At 39.2% G+C, this 6,593-nt stretch overlaps 1 protein-coding gene across 2 annotated transcripts in view; it reads left to right on the forward strand.

Annotated features, from left to right (window-relative positions):
• The first annotated feature begins 1,120 nt into the window (after nt 1-1,120).
• SLC36A1 (solute carrier family 36 member 1) overlaps nt 1,121-6,593 on the forward strand; it is a 58,435-nt gene continuing 52,962 nt past the window's right edge. Inside the window, exon 1 of one of the 2 annotated variants that reach the window (XM_025389032.1) lies at nt 1,121-1,310. The gene's annotated coding sequence lies outside the window, so the exon portion shown is untranslated. The remainder of the gene's footprint in view (nt 1,311-6,593) is intronic. The other variant, XM_025389030.1, reaches the window with a different exon arrangement.

Here is a 6,593-nt window from a genome sequence, read left to right on the forward strand (position 1 = left end):
AGTAATATTTATAAAAGACATATCTAAAACATAAGAATGCAGAGAGTTTAAAAGTAAAAGGGATAGGAAAGATTTAGCAGGCAAATTTTGCCAAAAGAAAGCCAATATATTAATATTAATATCAATAATTATTACTACTGCCCCTGCTACTACTGTTTATTGAGCACCTACTATGTAATAGGCAATATATGAATTCATCTTAACAACATCCCTCTAAGGTAGTTACCTGAAATTTTTAAAGTATAGTTTATATACAATAAAATGCACAGATCTTAAGTGTATGGTTGAATGAGTTTTGACAAATGAATACACTGGTACAACTTACCCAGAAAGTTTCTTTTTGCTTGTTTGCAGTCAAACATCACCTCCCTCACATACCCAATAACCACTGTCTAGATTTTTATCACCAGAAATTAGTTTTGCCTGCTCTCGAACTTTATATCAATGAGATAATACAGTATGTATTCTACTCTTTCCCGTCTCTACAGTACTGAAAGGCAGATTGAAGGGAGGTTGGAATGGACGTTGAGGGCCACCCCACCATATCCACCATTCTGCACCTTCCTATGCAAATCATGATCAAGGACTCCAAGGGTCTAAGTGAGGGGTCACAGATTCTCACACAACCTTATGGCAAATTGTGACCAAGGAATCCTAGGGTCTATGTGAGCGATCACGGGAGAACCCACAGATTCTCATGCTGGTTATAAAGTGTGACTTTGAACAAATGCCTCTGTCTTTCTGAGGCTCAGTTTCCCATGAGTAAAATGAACGAATCGCCATAGACCATCTCAAAGAAATTCTAAACCCTAAAGCCACAGTCTCATATATAATGATATATATATGTCCTGGGACCTATCCGGTCACGTTTGGTAGGAGAAATGTAGCTGAAGCCGGGAAAAGGAGGACTCTCAGAGTTGCAAGATCTGAGAGCTGAACTTCTCCTATTCATTTCATTGGTGAGAAACAGAAGCCCAAACTGAAGGGGACCTACTAGTAAGTGGCAGGGCTGGTCTCAGCATTTTTTTTTTTTTTTTTGGCTCCTATGTCATCACTTTTTCACTGGCGATGGGTGGTGTTCCTCTCATCCAAGCACTTCCAGGCCCTTTGTTCCCATTGTGAGGTAACCCTGAGGTCTGCCTACCCCATAGAGGGTGCTTTGGGGGTTTCCTCCAGAGTTCTTAACCTGCCTGGGCCCAACCCTGGAACTATTCCTCATTCAATGGTGTCTTTTCCTGCCTTATTTCAGAAGGATCTACCAGTTGGCCCTATCTTGTGCCAAGACTGACAGCAAGGAAGCTTCTGGCTGAGTAAGAGTTTAGGGGAGGCTCTGAGTTGGGTGGAAGCTGTGAACACGTTTTAGGTAGAAAGGGGATACAGCTTTGGAGAACCTGAGCCCAATAAGCTCTTGAAGTTGTCCCCTAACACAATCTTACTTTAACAATTAATATTCACATTTAAAAAAAAAATGCTCATGGTTAAACTATGATTTATTTTAACTGAAGGATTTACAATGAAAAGCTATAGTCTCCTTATCTGACTTACTCTATCTAAAGCTGTTCTTTTTAGGACTATCTTTCTGTGTTTTAATCAGTGATTTGATCACTTCTTAGTCTTTTGGCTAAGATCAAGTGTAGTAAAATCAGTGGTTTGTTTTAGTTCTTTAGTCCTTCATTTCTCTATACAATATAATGATATTTCTCAATTGATCAACATTATATTAGATGAAAATTTGTACCTCTTAAACTCCCCTACTTTACTTCTTGATATAATTATTTTACTGTTTTAGTTCTTTATTGCTTACCTTCATAATTTTAATAATGATATAAATATAAAACTAAATTTCTTTTAGATTATAAATAATATTCATTTCCTGTTGCTGCTATAGCAAATTACCACAAATTTAGTAGATTAGAACAATGCAAATGTGTTCTTTCATAGTTCTAGAAGTCAGAGGTCCTAAAATCAAGGTGCGACAGAGCTGTGTTTCTCTGGAGGCTCTAGGGAAGAATCTGTTTCCTTGTTTCTTCCAGCTTCTAGAGGCCTCCTGCATTTCCTTGGCTCATAGGCATCTTCTTCCATCTTTAAAGCCAGTAGACTAGAAACTTCTCTCCTCTCTGATCTTCCTGCCTCCCTCCTATTAAAAAACCTTCTGATTATATTAGGACCGTCCAGATAACCCAGGATAATCATCGCATCTTGAGATCCTTAACTTCATCACATCAGGAAAGTCCCCTTTGCCATCTAAGGTAACAAGTTCCCGAGATTAATTAATGTCTTTGAGAGCTGTGATTCTGCCTACCACACCATACATTCCACTTTACCTGGGACAATTCCACTGTGTGCCTGTTGTTCTGGTGAAATGTTAACATAGCCCCTTTTATTCTCAAAAGTGTCTCCACTTGAACAAATAAATTATATGAACACCCTACTTATCCAGTGCTTCCCAATCTTTTTCACATCATAACATGAAGGAAATAACATTTTGGAGGTCCTTGAGATCAAAGAACAGGCTGTTCTTAACTAGAGATTTTTTTAAAAATCACCTCAGGTGCTCTAGCTACCTTAGGACCCACCTGGCACTCAGCACCCCCTATGACTCATTTGTGGTACCCCATTGGTCACTGCACATGTTTGGGAAAGTCTTCCTCATGGTAAAGCAATATAATGTGTTTAAAGCCTGTTCTTTTGATGAGCTCCTGTGTGAGCAGCATTTTGTTCCAAGAAGAGGAGTATACCTGGGTCTCATACATGTGCTCTGACACTCCTGTCACTGTGATCCTGCCTGCAGATTGCCAGGCAGAGGTGCTCTCTGGCATCCTTTGACATATACTCTGCAGGTCTCTGTCCCTGCAAAATTCATCATCTCTCATGCATTCTCCCAGGCACTAGAGTCCTGACATTGGTGGCAGAGCAGTCCTGTTTAATCACAGGATGGGATCTTGAATTACTTGCAACATTTTTTTCTGAATCCTCAGAGTGCATGCATCTATTACCTCTGTCACATTGTTTTTTCTTTAAACATATTTCATTTACCACAAAAATACAATTGACATAATGTTTTATTGGGTATTAGTTCATTCTCACATTGTATTAGTTTGTTCTCACACTGCTATACTACCTGAGGCTGGGTAATTTATAAAGAAAGGAGGTTTAATTGATTCACAGTTCCACGTGACTGGGAAGCCTCAGGAAACTTAGTCATAGCAGAAGGTGAAGGGGAAGCAGGCATGTCTTACATGGCAGCAGGAGAGAGAGAGAGTGTGTAGGGGAAGCTGCCACTTTTAAACCATCAGATCTGAGAACTCCCTCAGTATCACTGGAACATCATGGGAGAAACCACTAATGACCCAATCAACTGCCACCCAGGCCCCTCCTTTGGGGCTTACAATTCGAGATGAGATTTGGGTGGGGACACAAAGCCAAACCATATTATATCATAATTACCTCCTTTCAAATCATCAAAAAATCACAATAAGAAATGTGTAGAACATGCCAGACGTGGTGGCTCATGCCTGTAATCCCAGCACTTTGGGAAGCCGAGGTGGACAGATCATGAGGTCAGGAGATCAAGACCATCCTGGCCAACATGGTGCAATCCCATCTCTACTAAAAATACAAAAATTAGCCAGGCATGGTGGTGTGTGCCTGTAGTCCCAGCTACTCAGGCGGCTGAAGCAGGAGAATTGCTTGAACTTGGTAGGTGGAGGTGGCAGTGAGCTGAGATCATGTCACTGCATTCCAGCCTGGGCAACAGAGTGAGACTCCATCTCAGGAAAAAAAAAAAAAAAAAAAAGAAAGAAAGGAAAAGAAAAAGAAAAAGAAAAAAGAAAAATAAATGTTTAAAGTAATAGCATGGCCTGAGGTACATTCCAGTTGTGTTGATGTGGCCCCGGCACTTTTCCTATGTACTTGAGCTGATGTTTTCTTGCTTCAGTGGCTGTTTTTCATCTGTTCCACTCCAGTGCTAATTTACTTTATAAGATATACCCTCCTAAGTCACCAGCATGTCATATCCTGATGGTGTTTGGCCTTCTTTAGAGCAATTTTATTTTTTCTAATTTCCATTTCAAAGTTAAGGAATTTTCAAATTCATTTTCAGCACTTGTGCCACTTAATGAATTCTTGAATTTTGTTGTGATCGGATTGCCAAATATTGAAATCATAATGCTGATGAATGCCTATAACACAGCAAAGAATTACCCAGACCACCCATAGGAGTTCCATGAGTGTGAATAACGGCACTGCTGTCTGTATAGTGACAAAAGTAGGTGGGCCTTTTGTATCCCAGCTGAAGTGTCCACTGTGTGGCAATAACAGTGTAGCAAGCTTTACGGTGTAGCAGGCAACACTCACCGCAGCTAGGGGATAGGGCTCCAGCTCTGGTAAAGGAGGTACAGGAAGGGTACCTACAGCATCTCCTATACGCCTCATAGGGCTGCCATGAGGATTGACTCAATCATCAAGAAACTAGCACAGTTCCTGGCACATTGTAAGCACATGATTCTTTATTTTTATTTATTTTTTTAAGATACAAAACCTGAGAATTTTAGAGCTAGAAGCAACTGTAGGGGGCAGTGCTCTTAACAGAGAGAGGCTGGACAGTAGTGCGATCAGTCACAGAATGTTCAGGAGGATGGATCAGGGACCCAAGGGGTCTCAAAAAGAGAGAAGGAGAGGGAAAGAGGACACTGGGTAGGGTTCCTGTGACATCTCAGGGGATGGTACCCTTGGAGGCTTGGGATGGGTAGAGTGATTAAAAAAAAAAAAAAAAGGGAAGTTACATTCCTCAAGATTATTGAATGCAAAAGGATTAATTTCCCTAAAATCTCTCAGCAGCATAACCCCTCATGTTATATATAGAAACTTTGGTGCCTGATCTCATCTAATTTTCCAGTAACCCAGGGAGGGAGGCAGAACCAAGGAGGGTTTTCAATCTCACTTTCCCGATGATGAAACCAAATGGAGATCAAAAATCTTGCCCAGGTCACCCAGCTGGGAAGTAAGGGGGAAAAAACCTTCAAATTACTTTCTACCACTCAGCAGAAATAAGTCACTACCAGTGGCTGGCCACACAACATGTTAGCACATGACTGAAGCAGGTCCCTCCAGAAGCTTGTCCTTTAGGGCAGTGGTTCTACAGCATGAGAGAGCATCAGACTCTCCTAGACGGCTTGTCAAAATGCAGATTGCTGTCCCCCCATAACCCAGGGTTTCTGATGCATTAGGTGTAGAGTAGGACCTAGAATTTGCATTTCTGCAAGTTCCCAAGTGATGCTGACACTGCTGGTCTAGGGACCACACTTTGAGAAGCACTGGCACAATGGTTAAAACAGAATGCATGCTAGCGAGGTGCAGTGGCACACACCTGTAGTCCCAACTACTCGGGAGGCTGAGGTGGGAGATCACTTCAGCCCAGAAGTTTGAGGCTGTAGTTTGCCATGATCACTCCAAGCTGGGCAACATAGCAAGACCTCATTTCTAAAAAAACGAAACAAAAGACAAGAAAAATGGAGTGCATACTCTAAGGCAAAGATTTTAATAGTATGTGCTATAAGCAAGAGGTTGTATTTAATGTGACTATGTTAATATACATCAGAGCTTCTAAGAAGACCTATGAAAAAACAGTTCTGCACATATTGAAAGTGGAGGAGACAGGTGGGGTTAGAAGGGGGAGAAATGAGAAAATTGTGAAGAGTAAAAGTCTTAAGCAAAACAATAAGTACCGGTATTTATGATTTTAAATTTAAACACCATAAATCTGTACCTTTCTATACATAGATACATATTTCTATAATAGTATAATATAGGGTTTGGAGAACAATACACACATGCTGGTACTTGTAAACCTTTGGAAAGGGGAGTGAATTTGGGGAAAGGGGATTTTCAATTTGTATATTGTCTAACTTCTAAGAATATATTAACCTATTACTTATATAATTTTTTATTGAATATCTTAATGGCTTTATTGAAGTATAAATTACATACAATAAACTGCACATATTTAAAGCAGTAACTTGATACATTTCAACATACATATTCACCTGTGAAATTATCACCACAATCAAGCTGGTGAACAAATTTGTCCCCTCGAAAATTTCCTCATGCCCCTTTATAATCACCCTCTCTCCTGTCCCTCCTCTGCATTCCTAGGCAATGACCGATGTGTGTTTTCTGTTACTCTATATTATTTTGTATTTTCTAGAATATTATATAAATGAAATATTTTTCCTAATGTCTTTTGCTTAGCATATTTTATGATTTATCCATGTATAATTATTTTGATATTTATCCATTTTGTAGCTGCATTAATAGTTTATTTTTTTAGTTGAGTCATAATTTTTGTTTTAAAATTATTTTTCAAATAAGTGTTTTTGTGTATATTTAGCATTTACAACATGATGTTATGGGATAAATAGAGATAGTAAAATCGTAACTATAGTGAAATGAATTGTTGTCTCCATCATTTCACATAGCTACCCATTATTTGGAGTTTCTTTTTTTGTGGCAAGAGCAGCTAAAATTTACTCATTTCACAGGAATTTGAAATACAGTGCAATTTTTTTATTTATTTTTATTTTTTATTTTTTATT

The sequence above is a fragment of the Theropithecus gelada genome, chromosome 6 (genome assembly GCF_003255815.1).
Source record: "Theropithecus gelada isolate Dixy chromosome 6, Tgel_1.0, whole genome shotgun sequence".
Lineage (NCBI taxonomy): Eukaryota > Metazoa > Chordata > Mammalia > Primates > Cercopithecidae > Theropithecus > Theropithecus gelada.